Below are 18,599 nucleotides of genomic sequence, written 5' to 3' on the forward strand. Positions count from 1 at the left end.
TATCGTCTTTTCTATTAAAACCCAAATCAACAAGCCAGCGTCGCCTACACGTACGGCTATAATCTTTTGATTGGCCTCTTTTCAATACAACTGAATCCAAGTCAGGAGATCATCGTTTACTTTTGATATTTTGTGGTGTTTTCTTATTTAAATGTCAAATAACCAATTTGAGTACATTTTAGCATGGATTAAACCATCAAAAATTGTATGTTTTTGGTAACTGAAATGAAATGGGGTTAAACGTCCTACTTTTCTGCTCCTAAACTGGGCTAATGAAGACGGGCATACGCCATACAGTGTGCTATGAGGGAAATTTTGCCCCTACAGCAGCACTACGGCCTACTCTTATATCGAATTCCAACTGCCAAGGGATCTTTTACGTGCACGCCATTATGTACATGGGACCTCGTTTTTTTGTCCCATCCGAATAACTAGACAGCTGTCCTTGTCAGGCCCTCCTTCCTGCATCACTGACAAGGGGAAACCACGCTGGAAAATCTGGATGAACTTTCTCGGCCAATGCAGGGATCGAACAACCGACCTCCAGGCTAGCGAGCCAGCGTCTTACCCACTTAGCCACGTGATCCCCATGTTTTTGGTATTCTTAATAAAATAATCAATTAGTGTATATTCTCAAATGGATTAAGTCATGAAAGATTCTATTTCCCAAATATCCAAATAATGAGCAGTGGCTTTAAAGACAAGAGATGTTGTTTGTTTGTAAGATGTTAATTTATACTACCAGTATGTTTTGGTATAATAACAAATCTATAATATATTTAAATTTAAACTGTTATTGGTTGTATATGTGTATATATATAATATATATTAATATCTATTGTTGTTTTGATTTTGTTATGAAGGCTAGAGGATTTTATATCATGTTTTGTTAAAGGGACATTCTTCTGAGGGAAAAAAAATATATATATACAAATCTCTCCTATTGATGTTTATAAATGGTCAATGACATGGTTATCCATTTTTTGGTGATATTGTTTAGGTACTGTTGCAAAATTTTAACACTTGTGTCCTAACGAATACCCCGGGGAAATGAGTGGGTGGGTTGAATGAGACCGCAGATAGAAAATGATAAATTAAATGTTGATTATTTATGATTGAATCTTGAAGGGTCGAGGTTTGTCCGCAGGTTATTTGTTTGAACGCAAGTGTTGAAATATTGCAACAAGATATAATACTTGCAAAATGCTTAAAATAGCTTTAGACCAGTCACCGGTATGTGATCGTTTCTATATATTTCAATAGAATGTCTCTTGATGTAAACATGAATTGACATTCTGTCCGAAAGATTATTAATATTTATATGTATTGTTCACTCAGGTATTTTGTTTCAATTCATTTTTGATTTTAAAATTTGTCCTTGGACAAATTAATCTAGGGCCCTATTTCTCGAAAAGTTGAATTTATATAGGAGACAATCTAAGTAAAACAATACCATCTTTAATTCGTTTTATTCCTATAAAAGGAAACAAAAACTAAATTGAAAATGGCATCAAAGATAATGTTGTTTTAGTAATGACTTCTACAAGGAACAGAATTCTATTAAAAACATTTTTCTAACCAGTCTTAATTGGTATATTAAGTTCAAACACAAACCACATTGATTAAATTTGTATTTCTTAACGTTTTTCAGACATAAAATTGGAGAAGCGTTGTCTTTTTAAAAAAATAAAATGATAAAATTTGGAACAAAAAGCTTTTAAGAAGAATAAGTTCGTATTTTCTGTCATCCGTTTCCAACCAAAATTGGTTTACACAGCCAGCATTCATTTTATGCATATTTAATGAGATTCCTAAAATAGATTGGTTGATAGATTTTGTGCTTGTAATAACGTCGCTAATTCTATCAGATTTTGTTTTTATTAGTCAGATCTGATGGATTTTTTAAAAATAATTACTGCATTCTCTTAGATAAATTATATTAGCCAATAAAATGGTCTGTTTAATTAAGCTTTGGGCAAGGTTTGCACTGAATTATGGGAGATATCTATAGAGAAGTAGAATACAATGCAAAAACTGAAAGATAAATATAAACGTCATTCGATGTACACCTATTTGACCTCGTATTGACCTGTAGTCATATCTACATGTATAAAGTGCAGTTATCAAAAGTATAAAAAATATAACTAATGAAATTTAGGTCTGTGTTTTAATCAGATTGTCGCTAAATATTAGCCATTTTCAACCTAATTTGAATATGCTGTACAGCTGCTGAGGTAGAAATCTACAGCCAACATGACTTTAGACATATTTGACCATGTATCAATAAAATTTCAATTGGTTAAATTTCTGGATGAAAAAAAAATCATGGTGGCAAAACAACAATCAAATCTATGTGGCATTGAAATGAAAGTTTCTTAAAATTATTTCCATTTCATCTAGATTTAATAGCCTTAGTCTAACAATAAGAACTTAACTGTCTGGGAACATGTGTCTTTATTATTAGGTACTAAAACCATTATCATATATTATTTGTCTAGACTATGTTGAAGTCTACAATTAAGATTGTGTAATATTCATCCCTTGTATAAAATTGTTTTGGGAACTGATCCAGATATCTTTAATGAGGTATTTAACAAATGGAACTTCGAGGGCTGCATTTAGAAATTCATAGCGGACACAATTTCAAGTAATCACTTGCTAATAACAAATTTACTCTTTAAGTGTTATACAAGTTTTATCATTTTAGTGAGAAACGGAAATCCCCTTAAGAATTAATCACTTGTCATTGTCTGGGTTCAAGTGTCTGAAATTAAATATTACACAATTAGTTCCCTAATATCTTTATGATTTTATATAATGTAAACAAATTGTGTATGTGTGGGCCTAGACTTAAGATTGTGACATTATTTGGTGATACCTGGGTGATCTCGTGATTTTGTGTGAAATAAACAATTCAAGTTATTTGTTATTGATATGTTATTTAATGTAATTCATAATATATGTATGTATGTATATTGTGCAGTTTATTGTAGTAGATGTGTTATATATGAACAAGTATTATATATATATATATATATATATATATATATATATATATAATATGATAATAAGTACTATAATTATATATGTGTTATAATGTAATCATTTGTCAATACACATGTCTGTAGAATTACTGAATTCATTCCTGTGACATATTTCGCTTATACGTTTTTCAATTGGAGGCACACAATGTGTAGATAATTCTGATCAATTCTAATTGTTCCTGTAGTAGTACTTGCTTATGATATATTAAGTATTCTTAGTAATCCAACTTAGACATCTAGATAGAACAATGTTAATAACTTAGTTCCAGTTGCAAATTGTTTTTGATTTCTATGGTTACTTAAAGAGAGATAACTCTTGTTAGATTAATAGTACATAGATACTGTAATATCTTAACATGCTGCCAAACATTTACATAGCCTCACTGTGATTTTTATATGAATAAAATGATTCATCAATAGATTATTGTTATGTGATATTGAATTATTAAATGAATGATGTTATTTTGACAGGGGAACCACTTCCAGACTACTGGTACTAGCTGGTTGCTCACATTCGCAAGGCATTACACATCTGCCACCCACAGTCGCATCAGAATTGTTCGATGTGTGAGCTTCTAACAAGAATAAAAATAGTTATGAAAATTGGTATCAGGTTTTCTTAAAAGGGTTCACAACCTATCATGTGCCCAATACCTATCACTAACTAAAAATGAAATTGTTAACTGCCATGCTTTTGTATTGACTACAATATGGTACTCCCGTAGAAGATTTTGAAATGAGATTGACACAAATTCGATTTCTTGGCATTGTATTGGCATTTATTTTCTTGTGTGCTTTTTGAGGAGATAGTAGGGATAAGATCTGTCACTAAGTTAACTGATGTGGATTTTCTATCTCACACTTTTACTTGACAACAATTAAGTAGTGTCGTCTGTCTATCCTCTTGGGTTTTCTCCAGATAGAAATAAACCTGTATTAATCCCGAAATAACCCAGTTTATGTTAAGTTGACATTAAATATCTTTCCCTCTCTTCTTTTGTTTGGTAATGATAAACTTGTGATATATTATGCTATTAAAGTAGCTAAGTCTCTAACTCAATATCATCCAAAGTCTTACAAGTTGAAAACGTGAATTATTTGTCAATTCAAATCAACATTGATGTTGTGATCTTACCGGGAAAAGGTAGGCTTCTGATATCCAATATTTAAGACAAAATAACATTTTACCATTGGCACACGAATCGTGTACCATAGTGCGTTTCAGAGTCATTTGTAACAAGTGACCAGAAAGAACAAGGCTAGACATATTCCACAACTCATGTCAAAACGGTCACACCATATCAAATCTGGAGAGCATGCGCAATAGACTGGAATAACCAGACGCTAGAAATTGCCATTCGGTTGAGACTCCTGCCGTATTTCACTGGACGTAACTGATTTGAAATTAAGAGTCAAAACGGAAACCATTGAATGTAAATCAGTTTATATACAATCAGATTACATTATTATATGCGTTGCGACCAATTTGGGTCAATTTCTAGGTCCCAAATATTGGCGATTTAGCTCCTTTAAACATACGCACCCACATTTCGTTGGAGGAGAGACCTTTTGTTACATGAGTATGTGCTGTCACAAACTCAACTGTAATTTTACCTTAGCATTAATCCCTATCGCATAATTTCATTTCTCTTCCTGCTAATGACTAACATTATTATGTCCCTTGGTATCATTCAGAAAAGATCTTCACATAAATCCACTGTACTTTATAAACCCTAAGAAATATCATTAAAACCCATTATAAGAAAAGAAAAATCCAGATAATTGTAAGTGTAATGGGTTTAATGTCTGACCTGTCTGCCTCAACCAAGATAATAAAGACCTGCTTACCACCATGGTTAGGTCTCAATATTAAGGTCAACTGCAGATTTGGTCAATGGTAATAATATGTAAACAGGGCTAGTGCTAACCCTAACCCTACTCCCTAAATCTAACCCATAATCTCGTAGGTGAAATCTTGCTCAGACAATGGCATTTCCTCCTATCCTTCAGAGAGGTCTGTCAACAATTCTTTTAAATACATGAGTAGCTCTCATCCCATTTAAAACTGACCGACAAGGTGATACATATACCCCAAAACTTTGAAGATCATAAAAAGCGCCGCCACTGGTTCCATACATTTCTGTCTCCTCATTAACTGTATACTTTTTATCTGTTCGTAATAATATTATACTGTTAACGATTGTAAATATGGATCTAGTACTGTCAAGCTTGATGTAGGCCTGTTCGTCTGTCCGTTCATCAAGTCTTACGCCAAGTTTGTTCAACTTTTGTCGCTCTTAAGTGATATTGTTGGCTTCCTGACTTGGTTAGCTAGCTTTTAGGCTTTGTTTCAGCTATGGACTCTAAATTTTGATTATGGTCACAAATTAGTGCTAATTAATTAGCTCTTAAGTAGCATTAGTACAGCATTTCATGCTCTTAAGGAGTCATTTTGTGCAGTGAAACTCATAGAAATGGTGTTAGAAAGAAAAATAATCCCGGACAAGACAATTTAATCAAATACACTCAAACGTTGTTATGTGACCTAAAATTTGTCCTTTGACCCTTGTCACCTTTGAACCACTCTTAAGTAAGGTTTGTTCAACTTTTGTCGCTCTTAAGTGATATTTTTGGTTTCCTGATATGGTTAGCTAGCTTTTAGGCTTTGTTTCAGTTATGGACACTAAATTTTAATTATGGTCATTGATTAGTGACCTTTGACCTTTGTCACCTTTGAACGAGTCTTAAGCAAGGTTTTTTCAACTTTTGTCGCTCTTAAGTGATATTTTTGGTTTCATGACTTGGTTAGCTAGCTTTTAGGCTTTGTTTTAGTTATGGACTCTAAATTTTAATTACGGTCACTAATTAGTGCTAATTAATTAAGCTCTTAAGTAGCATTAGCACAACATTGTATGCTCTTAAGTCATGCATTCTGTTTCTTAGAGTTTAGTGTGAAACGCTTGCAAAAAAATTGCAGATGGACATTGAATTTTAACTCCCATTAAATATGGGAGGTTTAGGGGGAGCGCTCCCATGTATATGCACAGGTTACAAAACTTAAGACTTAGCTTTCCAAAATGATCTAGGGGTAAAATATGTGTTGTAGACCTCAAACCTTTTGGACTCAATATTTTGATTAAATCTCACTGGGCTCCCGGGTTAAAGGGTAGCACTTAAAAATGTCAGAGAGCAATGAACAACTATGTAAAATTACAATAGTACACCAAACCGGTAAGAACAAAATGGCGGTGTACAAATATAGACAATGATATCAATAAAACATAAACACGTATTATGATAAACAATGATTATAAATATTAATAGTTAACCATAACATAATGTGGTTTGATTTCTATCGATGTACAAAACATATAAATTAGGATATTGGATCAGTTTAATCAACTATGGTGATAAAAAAAAGGCCCAATTTTCTTGCTGGACACTTCATCGTTAAAACAATACAGAGTTGAGACTCAAGACTTGTGTAATACGTGAGGGTGGAAAATTGTCTAATAACCCGTACGGAAAACAAAGCATGATTAGCAACCATCAGTTAAAATGTCGAATAATACACGAAAAGATACATGGCTTGAAACATACATGGCCTGTAGCGTCAATTTGACGTATTTGGGCAACTGGAGGCTATAACCAGGGGCGGATTGGGTCATCGGGGCGATCGCCCGAAGGGCCGGTCGGACAAAAAAAACCTTTATTCTGCTGAACATTTTAGGGGGGGGGGGTATTGGACCGGACATGGAGCGATGATGATCATGTTGTATGTGGCCGGTGGCTTTAACGGCCCGCCACGCCATCACTGGAATTTGGATTGGGCTGGTATAATAGACTTTCTGGGCCGGGTGTGCTGGGTGTGGGCCGGAATTCGGAATCCTGCAATGGGGATTCCGAATTTCATCCGAAAATTTCATCGGATTCACCCGACACTGTCGCCAGAAACGTCTGCCGATGGTTCGTTGCTCCCAAAAAAAATTTCAATTTTAAGGCCTCGGCAAAATTTGATGATAGCTGGTCTTGACGATACAATGATAATACGTTAATTAATAATATGACGATATGATAATTTCACAGGTTGATGGTTGTAAATTACTTGCAGGTCGGGGTTTTGCCCTAAATTAATCGATTTATGAGATATATTATTTGACAGAGATTATAATCAGATATGCCACCAAATCACATATTTGGGGTTCATTTTTCAAAATTTTTATGGGGGAGAGCCCCTGGACCCCCCATCCGGGCTCCGCGGTCAGTAAAAGGGGCCGCTCCGACACGGGAGCCCGGGCCGGGTTCCCGGCCCCAATCCGCCCCTGGCTATAACACAGAAACTGAGATTTAACACAACATATGATATACCAAATACATATACTATGTTTTAGTTTTACTGATGTAATAATAATCAGATATACACGATTTTCACAGGAAATTATGTTAAGCAAGCAAACATCTGGAAAAACAAAAACCGTGAGCATCAAACGTCAAAATATGAAAAAGATAATTTTTTTTACATCAAATTGGATTCCCACGAAAGGGGGTCCGGATACCTTGACGGTGACGAGAGTCTCAAGCGGAAAGTGGACGCTGATTCCCACGGCGCGAAGGCCCGAGCAGAAACATTATAGCTTTTAATTCACCAATTTTTCCAAAAGATGTGGACTGACAGAATCCGATTCTAATCTTAGCCATGCAACGAGTTGGTACCCACATTCAAAAAGGTCACCGATTATCTACTACTTTAAGATCAAGAAACCGTTTATTTTTATTAATTTACAACAACAATTTTTTTTAATTTTTAAAAACATTACTCGGCATACCTCCATGCCCTTCTGGGCTCAGGCCCCTGGAATAATGTCCCGACTGCCCCCCTCCCCCGCCTCTTCTACGGGCCCTTTTTGAAAGTGATTCTCGCTTGAGTGTAATTGAAGTATTTAAATCTGTGTTGTCAACACTCGTATTTTATTGTCAAGGACCGTCTTCATTAGCCCAGTTCGGAGCAAAACAGTAGGACGTTAAACCCCATTTCATTTCATTTATTGTCAAGGCAGGGAAGTGGTCAACGCTGATTCTGAATGAGGAAAAAGATTCATCTCGGGCATCAAAAACCAGTATCTATACGTCGAGAGATTTCGAGCTTTGGAGAGCATGTTAAAGGAGCTATAAATCTCTAACTCAATATTTTCCATGATATTCGATATTTATAACACGAATTAGAATTTAATACCCGTTTCAATCAATGTTTATATTGTTATATTACTGTGAAAATATGGGATCTTAATAACCAGTATTTAAGACATAATGGACATTTTAAAATCAGTACACGAATCGAGAAGTCTATGATTTCGGAAGCAATTATTTGTAATGAACAAAAAAAAACCATATCCTACAAGACAAGTAGTTATTAATGGCTGATTCACAAACGACAAAGTAATAATGAAAAACATGTAGAATGGACTAAGCAAGCGTAAACCACAGAAGTTTAATTTGGATGTTTCACTCATTTTACAGAACATAATTGATTAGAAATTGCAATAATATGAATATAAATCACTGTTTACATTCATATTACAATAATGTGTGCTTTTAGGCTCATTTTCGCTATTTTAAGGTTCAAAATAATAGAGCCATTTAGGACATGAATATGAGCCTCGGGATGTTTTACACTTTTTAAGCAATATGATTACGCTCCTACTAATCACTACAACAACGGTTTATGTCTGAATTAGCCTACTTCAAGGCCACGAGATGTAAACAGGGCTAGTTCTAACCCTAACCCTTACCCTAACCTACAATCTCGTCAACAATCACATGCCTGTCCAACCTCCTGGGTTTTCTCCGGGTGCTCCGGTTTCCTCCCACTGCTAAAGACCCCTACGTGCAAGCGAATTATTGAAATAAAATTAGACCATATGTTGGTCGCGAGGTGACCTAGTTTGTGTCGAGTGGACGTTAAACCTCATTTCTCTCTCTCTCTCTCTCTCTCTCTCTCTCTCCCCTTATTAAAATGTTTTGATGAAATTATTTAAATTTTGTATATGATGTGTAGAATATGCATATCTATAACATGTCTTTCCTTGCCCAGCAGTGTTTGTAATACTTTGACAACAGTATTTAATGATGGAGTTATTTTAAGTTTTAGTTTATACTTATATGGCCATTGTGAGTATGACGTTAAACCGACCCTATTTCATTCATTTAACACTCATTTACTGATACATTAGCGCCTTTTCTACCATAAGGGGACCCTGGAAAGGACAGCATGTAGACGTTCGACTGGGACTAAAAATGAGCTCCCTTGTACACGTTGGTACGCACGTAAAGAAACCCATGACAGTTGGAATTTGATGCAGGGCGGAGGGCCTGGCAAGGAAAGCCGTCTAGTCGTTCGGATGGGACGGAAAACCGAGGTCCCGTGTACACATTGGCGTGCACGTAAAAAGACCTATGACAGTTGAAATTTGATGTAAGAGTGGGCCGTGCGCCGCTGTCCGGGCATAATTTCCCCCATAGCGCACTGATGTCTGTCTTCATTATCCCAGTCAATTCAGAAAAGTACCACCGTAAACCCCATTTCATATCATATCATATTATATCTATCTGTATGACATAATATGCATGTCGTCATTATCCCAGTCGGTGTAAAAAAGGAGGACGTTAAACTCCATTTCATTTCATATGTGAATAATGTCATATTTACTATGATCCGTAATACCCAAGAGTCCCCATTATCCTACTTTCACCCTACACATCGCATGCATATCTCTTTTGTGTCACGAAGGGTTAACAGACCGAGACTGTCAAGGTACAGCATACAGGTGGGTTGCTTTACAACATTCGTTCGAGTTTAAAGTGTAGATGTGTAAAGGTTTAGTTATATAGTTTTGGATTAAATGCCCTCTCCCCCACTCCCCTCCCCTCTCTACCCAGTGTGTCAACCTTTCACCTGTGCACTTAAAATATAGGATCTATCATCTTTAGTTGTGTGAAAATGTTGTTTTGGACTATATCCAAATATAGATGTATATTTATGTTTAGGTTTAGTTATATAGTTTTGGATTAAATGCCCTCTCCCCCACTCCCCTCCCCTCTCTACCCAGTGTGTCAACCTTCCACCTGTGCACTTAAAATATAGGATCTATCATCTTTAGTTGTGTGAAAATGTTGTTTTGGACTATATCCAAATATAGATGTATATTTATGTATGACTATGACCTATATTATAATTACACCATTATAGCATGGACCCGACAATATAGTTTGAATTGATATTGACATAAAGGATCAAATTGGGTCTAACATGCACGCAAATTAACTACGACAATTCTATTGTGTAATACCTTTGCAGTAAGGCAGGTAGGTGGTACACCCTAGTTTACCCCGTACCCCAAATAAATAATGGGTTGCTATTGGCAACGAAAATGTGACATCTAATGTAACAATATTGCACTATATGTATTTATATGGGAGTTGTGATTCTCTAGTGTGATAATCGCGAAATATGTATTGCACTATGTTTCGATGTTATGTATTGATAAGAATCGAGAGCACCAAAGTGAATTTCCCAGATATTAGCCGGTTTTTGGTGTTTGAGGTGTTTGTTTTTAGCTACGATTCGATTACTTGCACCAGGCCAATTTAATTTTTTTATTAATGCATGTAACATTTTAAAAAATAAGTTGATTTTATACTATTAGCACTAATTAAACTGCCCGGCCCAATGTAGCGACACACCTTTCGTTTATCTGCAAATATTGTCAGTAAAGTTAATCAAGCGATGTTTTAACAGAATTGGGGAGAGAGAGAGAGAGAGAGAGAGAGAGAGAGGGGTTGGGTTTAACGTCCACTCGACAAACCTAAGTCATTTCGGGACTAACATATTCTTTAATTATATTTCAATAATTCGCTTTCGCGTAGAGGTCTTTAGCAGTGGGAGGAAACCGGAGAACCCGGAGAAAACCCACGAGGATGGACAGGCGACCCTACTTCTTGTCACGTACAACCGGGGAATCGAAACCACACCAGCTGACTCAATGACAGACTTTACGGCACAGCGCGCAGCTGCTAACCATTCAGCCAGCCAACCCCCAACAGAATTAGAACGACCATTCATAATTACGGTGTATTGCGATTTTAAATTGTCCAAGTCGCGTATTTAATTGACTGTTGTATACAACATATATTTAGCCCCGCCTTCACGACGTTCAGACGTCAAATCTGTTCCATTTTAAAATGTCGGGAAAAACCAGCTTTTAACGCTTCGATTTACAAGAGATGATTTGTACACGTGTCAGTTAGGATTATATTCTTAATTTAATTGTGGTAGGATGTGGCAGAAATGTAATAAATAACAATGATCAATCGTTGTTTTGAAGAAAGAAATGACAGTATGGGACAAGGAGTAGGGTCGCCTTTGCAACCTCGTGGGTTTTCTCTGGGTCCTCCGGTTTCCTCCCACTGCTAAAGACCCCTACGCGCAAGCGAATTAATGAAATAAAATTGAACCATATGTTAGTCCCGAAATGAACTAGTTTGTGGCGAGTGGACGTTACCCCCCCCCCTCTCTCTCTTCAAGCAATGATAAAATATAACATATCATGGGGCCCTATTTTTTGTATGTCTTTCTCATCAAAAAAAAAAATATATATATAATCATAGTTAGATAAATGATAAATGATAAAATATCATGGGACAGTATTTTTGTATGTCATTCTCAAAAAAAAAAAAATATAACCATACTAAGATGAATTACATGTCCAATATCTTTTAGGTCAAAAACGTGCAATATCATTATTGATATATGGGTATGACTGCCTCACTGCTATTTAACAGCTTCCCTGTTATTTAAAGGGACGTTATGTAAGATTTGGATAAAGAGCTGGCCATTCTCGCTATAATATTTCAAAAATATATAGTTAACGAATATATTGAAAATTTCATTCAAGTTACTTTATTTTGAGCGAAGTTATCAATGGTTATAGTTTTGACAAGAGGTGTGCATTAATCGTAACCACCGCCTTGGTCAATCGAGTTTTATAGCCTCGCTTCTCCATTTTCAAATTAAATCATTAAATGGCCGAACCGTTCTAATCTTCTTAACATCTAAGCCATCCGATGCCAACGAGAGTTGATTATCTCCTTGCCATGTTAATAAATGTCTAATTAATATTTTTTTTATAACATTTAAGGCTCCAAGAAAGATATGCACTGCAATAGGCAGTTTTATCTCTTACATTATGCCTGTTTAAACATGCATTATGCAAGAGCAAAATCTGCTTATTACAAGTCTTTCTTTAGGCCTGAAATGTTATCTAAATTATCAATTAGACAATAATTAACTTATCCAGACCATAATAAACTCTCGATGTCAAGGCTGGCCTTCGATGTTGGCTGGACTAGATTCCTATATGCCGCTAACGGCCATTGATAATTAAATAAAAAAAAATAATCGAGACTATGCTGTTTATATTAATGATTTTAGTAATGATGACCGAGACTATGCAAAAATTTCACTCGCTTCTTTCTCGGCTCATAGTCGATCAAATTGACTGAAATTTTCAGCAAATTACCTTTACACTATGTAGTTTTTAACTATTATAGCGAGAACTGCCATCTCTTTATCTTATCTCCCATAATGTATCTTTAATAAAAACAATTTAATATAAGACCTTGATTAAGGATGCATTATGAAAGATTTAGATAAAGAGCTAAAAGTGCTCGCTATAATAGTTTTAAAATAGTCAATGGAAAAGGAATATATTAAAATTTCAGTCAAATTATTCCATTCTGTACGGAGTTATGAATGTTTGAAGAATATCATAGTCTCGATTTTCATTGCTACCGTTGTTACGATAATAAACAAAGCCTTGCCGGCGTGGTTTCCCCTTGTCAGTGATGCAGGATGGAGGGCCTGGCAAGGACAGCTGTCTAGTCGTTCGGATGGGACGAAAAACGGAGGTCCCGTGTACACATTGGCGTGCACGTAAAATATCCCTTGGCAGTTGGAATTCGATATAAGAGTAGGCCGTAGCGTCGCTGCCCGGGCAAAATTTCCCTCATAGCACACTGTATGGCGTATGCCCGTCTTCATTAGCCCAGGTTAGGAGCAGAACAGCAGGACGTTAAACCCCATTTTATTTCATTTCATTTCATTTACAAAGCTTTGCTTATCCATTTTAAAATTAAATTATCAAATTGCGATTGTGTTTCAATCCGTTTAAAATCACAACCACCCGATAGTCTAGAGAGTTGATTATGGGCTTGTCATGTGAATAAATGTTTAATTAATAATTTTTATAACATTTGAAGCCAGAAGAAATACCTGCAATAGTCAGATTTAGCTCTTACGTAATGTATCTTTAATTGCTAGCCACTGATCTATTTACTCAATCTTTCCAGATACCATTACTGAATTTGTGTAGTCATTGTTGACTTTTTTTATTTGTTGGGTGAATACTGTTGTGTATATAAGTTTCAACATTTCAACGGTTCATTCCCAGATCGTCGACTCGCCAGATTTCAGGGGAAAAGCGTTAAAGGCTTGAGTGACCAAGAACAATAAGCCTTAGCTGGAGGATAAAACTAAGGCAAGTAACTTGGGGAGAATTTATTATTTTTATACGCCCACATTGTCCGTCCACAATTGTTTGTGAACACTCTACAGGTCACAATTTTTATCCGATTTCAATAAAACTTGAAATATAGCTTTATCTCCCTAAGATCTCGATTCCTTTCGATATTGGCATGTAACGTCATGGATTATGGCCCCTGATTGTACGAAAAATTACGTTTTTAGCTTGTGAACACTGTACAGGTCGCAATTTTTATCCGATTTCTTTTAAACTTAAAATATATGTTTAAAACCCACAGACCGCGGTTCCTGTCGATATTCGCGCATATCGGACCATAACTTCCTGAATTATGGCCCCTGATTGTACGAAAAATCGCGTTTTTAGCTTGTGGACCCAATAGAGGTCACAATTTTTATCGATTTAAAGAAAACGTTTGATTATATCACCATTACACCCTAAGGATGGCTGAGTTCGAATTTCGTAAAAATTGGACCGAAACTGACAGACAAAATGACCGCCCCTCGTTCGCAAATAGTGTCAAAATAATTGTGTATCAGGGTTGTCGACCCCCTGGAGGTCTCAATTTTCATCTGATTTTGATGAAACTTGAAATGCATGTTTATACCCCAAATAACTTGGCTCCTTTTCATTTTCGTACATATTGAATCGTAACTTCCTGAATTATGGCCCCCGATTGTACGAACAATCGCGTTTATAGCTTATGGTCCTTCTAGAGGTCACATTATTATCCAATTAAAAAAACCGTTCGAATATATCACAGTTACACCGTAATGTCTGATGAGTTCGAATTTCGTGAAAATCGGGTCAAAACTGCCAGACAAAATGGACGCCCATCGTACGCAAACAGTGTAAAAATCTGGTAAATCAAGGTTGTGGACCCTCTAGAGGTCACAATTTTGATCCAATTTCGATAAAACTTGAAATACATGTTTGTAACCCAAAGACAATGGTTCCTTTCGGTATTCGAGCAGATCGGATCGTATCTTCCTGAATTATGGCCCTTGATTGAAAAAAGAACAAAAAATCACGTTTTTAGCTTGCGGTCTAAGTGGAGGTCGCAATTTTTATCCGATTTAAAAAAAAACGTGTGAATATATCACCATTACACACATTAAGATCTTGGTTCCTTTTGATAATCGCAGATACCCAAACTTAACTTCCAGGATTATGGCACCTGATTGTTCGAAAAATGCATTTTTAGGTTGTGGATTCTCTAGAGTTCACAATTTTTTTCTGATTTTAAAAACCGTATAAATACATCACCATTCCACCATATATAATGAAGGTTAAATTCGAATTTCGTAAAAATCGAAATGAAACTGCCCAACAAAATGGGTGCTCTTTGTACGCAAATTGTGTAGAAGTGTGTAATACGAAGGTTGTGGACCCTCTAGAGGTCACAATTTTTATCCAATTTGATGAAACTTAAAACATATCTTTATCTCCCAAAGATCCCAGTCCCTTTCGATATTTGCACATTTCAGGCCATAACTTTCTGCATTATTGCCCCTGGTTGTACAAAAAATCGCGTTTGTTTTTAGCTTGTTCTATATCCATCTCTTGGAAAATGTGGGCGTATCCTGCCTGGCAGCCGCTGGTTAATTTATTTTAACACATAATAACAAAGTTTCAAATTTTAACACGCATAAAGTGGCCAACATAATCTAAGAATTTTAACAAGTCCATTATTCCTTGTTCGTATTTAAATTTAGCATCTTCAATCTTTCGGTTCAGATCTGTATTTCTTCCCTTTAGGTGGTTTTTGCTGGTCACTGAAATATTATAATAGTTGGATTTCAATTGTCTTTTTTGTTCTTCTTGTAGAAATGCCATTGGATGCGCTTTTTCAATTAACTTTTTTAACCGTCCGTGCCAATTCCTTCTAAGCAGTTTTTTGTTCGTTGTGGTGCCATTGGGTTGTCGTGAATTGGCCATCTAGCCATTGGGTAACCATATAGTCTGCCATTTGAGTAGGCCTGTATCTTTCATCATCTGGTACTTCGGCCATTATCTGAATCCATGCTTCGTCAATCTGCAAATGAAATGAAATGAAATGAAATTGGGTTTTAACGTCCTATTGTTCTGCTCCTATACTGAGCTAATGAAGACGGGCTTACGCCATGCAGTGTGCAATGGGGGAAATTTTGCCCGGGCAGCGGCACTACGGCGTAGCCTACTCTTATATCGAATTCACTGTCAAGGGATCTTTTACGTGCACGCCAATGTGTACACGGGGCTTCGGTTTTTCGTCCCATCCGCACGACTAGACAGCTGTCCTTGTCAAGCCCATCCGTCCTGCATCACTGATAAGGGGAGCCAACGTTTTACCCGCTTAGCCACCGTGATCTCCAATCTGAAAATGAAAGAAAGATACATTTTATAAAGTGTTTATATTTACTATATATTTATATTTATAAACTTACTCGATAATTAAGTTTGCTTGGGAAAAAATATTTCAATACTTACATCAGTCACAGGTAGTAATGGGATCCCAATACAGCGTCTGATGAATTTACTTGTTTCGTCACTATCTCGGTAAGAAGTTAGCAGTTACCTTTTTCTTGAAATTTACCTCATACGAGAAATCGCAGAGAAAAGGTTTAAACCGCGGAGGAAAGGTTTACGCCGCAGAGAAAACTTTATACCGCGGAGAAAATGTTTACACCGCGAGAAAAGGTTTACTCCGCGGTGTAAACCTTTTCTCCGCGGTGTAAATATTTTCTTCGCGGTGTAAATATTTTCTCCGCCGTGAAAACGTTTTATATGCGGTGTAAACATATTCATATATATTATTTAAGCATATACAGTTCTCTATAGTTTATTCTTGATAACAATCATAAGTCAAAATACACAAACACCCTCTTTCATGCTTGAAGACGATTCAACCTCAAGATTAATGTCTGGTTATAATTTAACTGAAGTCAATTATGAATATTATTCGAGGTCACCGCGTTGTTTTAGCAAATCAAAAGTGTCTGTCGTTCAATCTTAACTGACGACCTCGGAAACGGATAGAGAGTAACACCGATCATATTATCTTTATGCTTATACCTACGATGTTGTAAATGGTCAACCCCCTACAAAATTATGATGAGGATATTGCTAAATGTGGTCCCCATTGTGCCTATAAAGATTGAAACCAACGGAATGTTGAGCAAAAAGCTACAGCCGGTGATGTTACAGCCATTTAACATTGAAGTCAATAGGCAAATAATTACTAGTCTGAGCCCGTATAATAAACAGAGTTACCTCCCGTTAATTGCAGTGAAAGAGTCCAACATGGAGGTTTGGCTGTGTTAAACTAATAAATGATCTTGACCTTCATAAATCATAGCCTAAGGCATTCACGGGGTCATTCTCGTTGATTATTAAACACTTCTGAGATATACAGCTCCTCGTGGCTCCGCTACCTAACAATCTCATAACTTATCGGAAAAAGTTTCACAATTTTGGGGAAGCGGGTCTTCATTCTTTTTTTCTGCACAACATAAAAAAAAATCGTGACCAGACCGCATCGCCTGATTTTTACATAATTATAAAGAGAATAAAGCCTTTTCTTACACCAGTGACCCAAAGGAGTTCATGATACGTCATGCTCACATTGATTTACAAAGGGTTAAAGATGGTATATCGCAAAACTAGATAAGGGGAGACAAATCTAAAGCTGTTAGCGGTTTCAAATCATTTATTTTCAATGCATACTCATTGCGCTGAACGTATTTTAGACTGACATAAGAACACTTTGTATGAAATTATTGTTAGGCAAATGACGGTGAACCATAGAATACAAATATAAATGTTTATTAAACGGCTATTCATAACAGTTTTTGTTACGGTCCTAAATTTCAAGCCATTTTGAAAGTGTTACTCGAGCTAGCTATAGGTGTGTAGGCCTATTATACGACTAATTGTCGTGTCTAGTTTTAGCCAAAGTAAAACAATTGACTGGGAATCGTTTTAATCTGTTTAGATCACGTAAGCATGAATATAATTTTTGTTCTAAGCTGCTGAATATTTTCACCAACTTCGTGTGTTTAAAACGGGGTTTAACGCCCTACTTTTCTGCATCAACTACTCTAAGGGAAATGTTGCCCGGGCAGCGGGGCTGTACGGCCTATTCTTATTTCGAATTTCAACTGTCAAGGGATCTTTTACGCGCACGACATTGTTTACACGGAACCTAGTTTATTTTTGTTCCATCCGAACGACTAGACGCGATTCCTTGCCATGACCTGCGGCTTGCACCACTGACAAGGGGAAACCGCACTGGAAAATCCCTAGGAACTTTCTCGACCAACACTGGAATCGAACCCAGTACCTTCTGGTTAGCGAGCCATTGCCTCACCCACTGAACCACTGCGGCCCACATTTTATGAGTAGGGCGTAGAACGGGATCATTACAGTGAATGCAACATACGCCGCACATTTTTACCAATCATAATGAAATAAGGTAAATATTCACACGTGGCGTAATGTCGGAACCCCGACTAGATTGCAGAAGACCAGTTAAAGGGCGTAGGACATTAAAATAGACGACAATTAGTCTAAAAAGAAATATTAACGTAATATGAATGTATAAGATAATATTTTATTGTGTCTAAGCATCCCGTTTAAATGGCAGCATACAAATACAAATAAAACATTAAATATGATGAACATAATGACGCTGGCTAATGAAAGAAAGAAGAGAAAGAGAGAAATGGGGTTTAACGTCCACTCGACACAAACTAGGTCATTTCGGGACTAACATATGGTTTTATTTTATTTCAATAATTCGCTTGCGCGTAGGGGTCTTTAGCAGTGGGAGGAAACGGGACGACCCGGAGAAAACTCACGAGGTTGGACAGGCGACCCTATTCCTTGTCACGTACAACCGGGGATTCGAAACCACGCCAGTCGACTCAATGACAGACTTTATGATACAGCGCGCGCTCGCTAACCATTCAGCCATTCAGCC

The 18,599-nt window shown here is 36.5% G+C and overlaps 1 protein-coding gene across 1 annotated transcript in view; it reads left to right on the top strand.

The window, feature by feature from the left end:
- Positions 1 to 17,480: 17,480 nt before the first annotated feature.
- LOC126824231 (sodium-dependent serotonin transporter) overlaps positions 17,481 to 18,599 on the top strand; it is a 56,313-nt gene continuing 55,194 nt past the window's right edge. The window contains exon 1 of the mRNA XM_050553422.1: positions 17,481 to 17,617. The gene's annotated coding sequence lies outside the window, so the exon portion shown is untranslated. The remainder of the gene's footprint in view (positions 17,618 to 18,599) is intronic.

The sequence above is a fragment of the Patella vulgata genome, chromosome 6 (genome assembly GCF_932274485.2).
Source record: "Patella vulgata chromosome 6, xgPatVulg1.2, whole genome shotgun sequence".
NCBI lineage: Eukaryota > Metazoa > Mollusca > Gastropoda > Patellidae > Patella > Patella vulgata.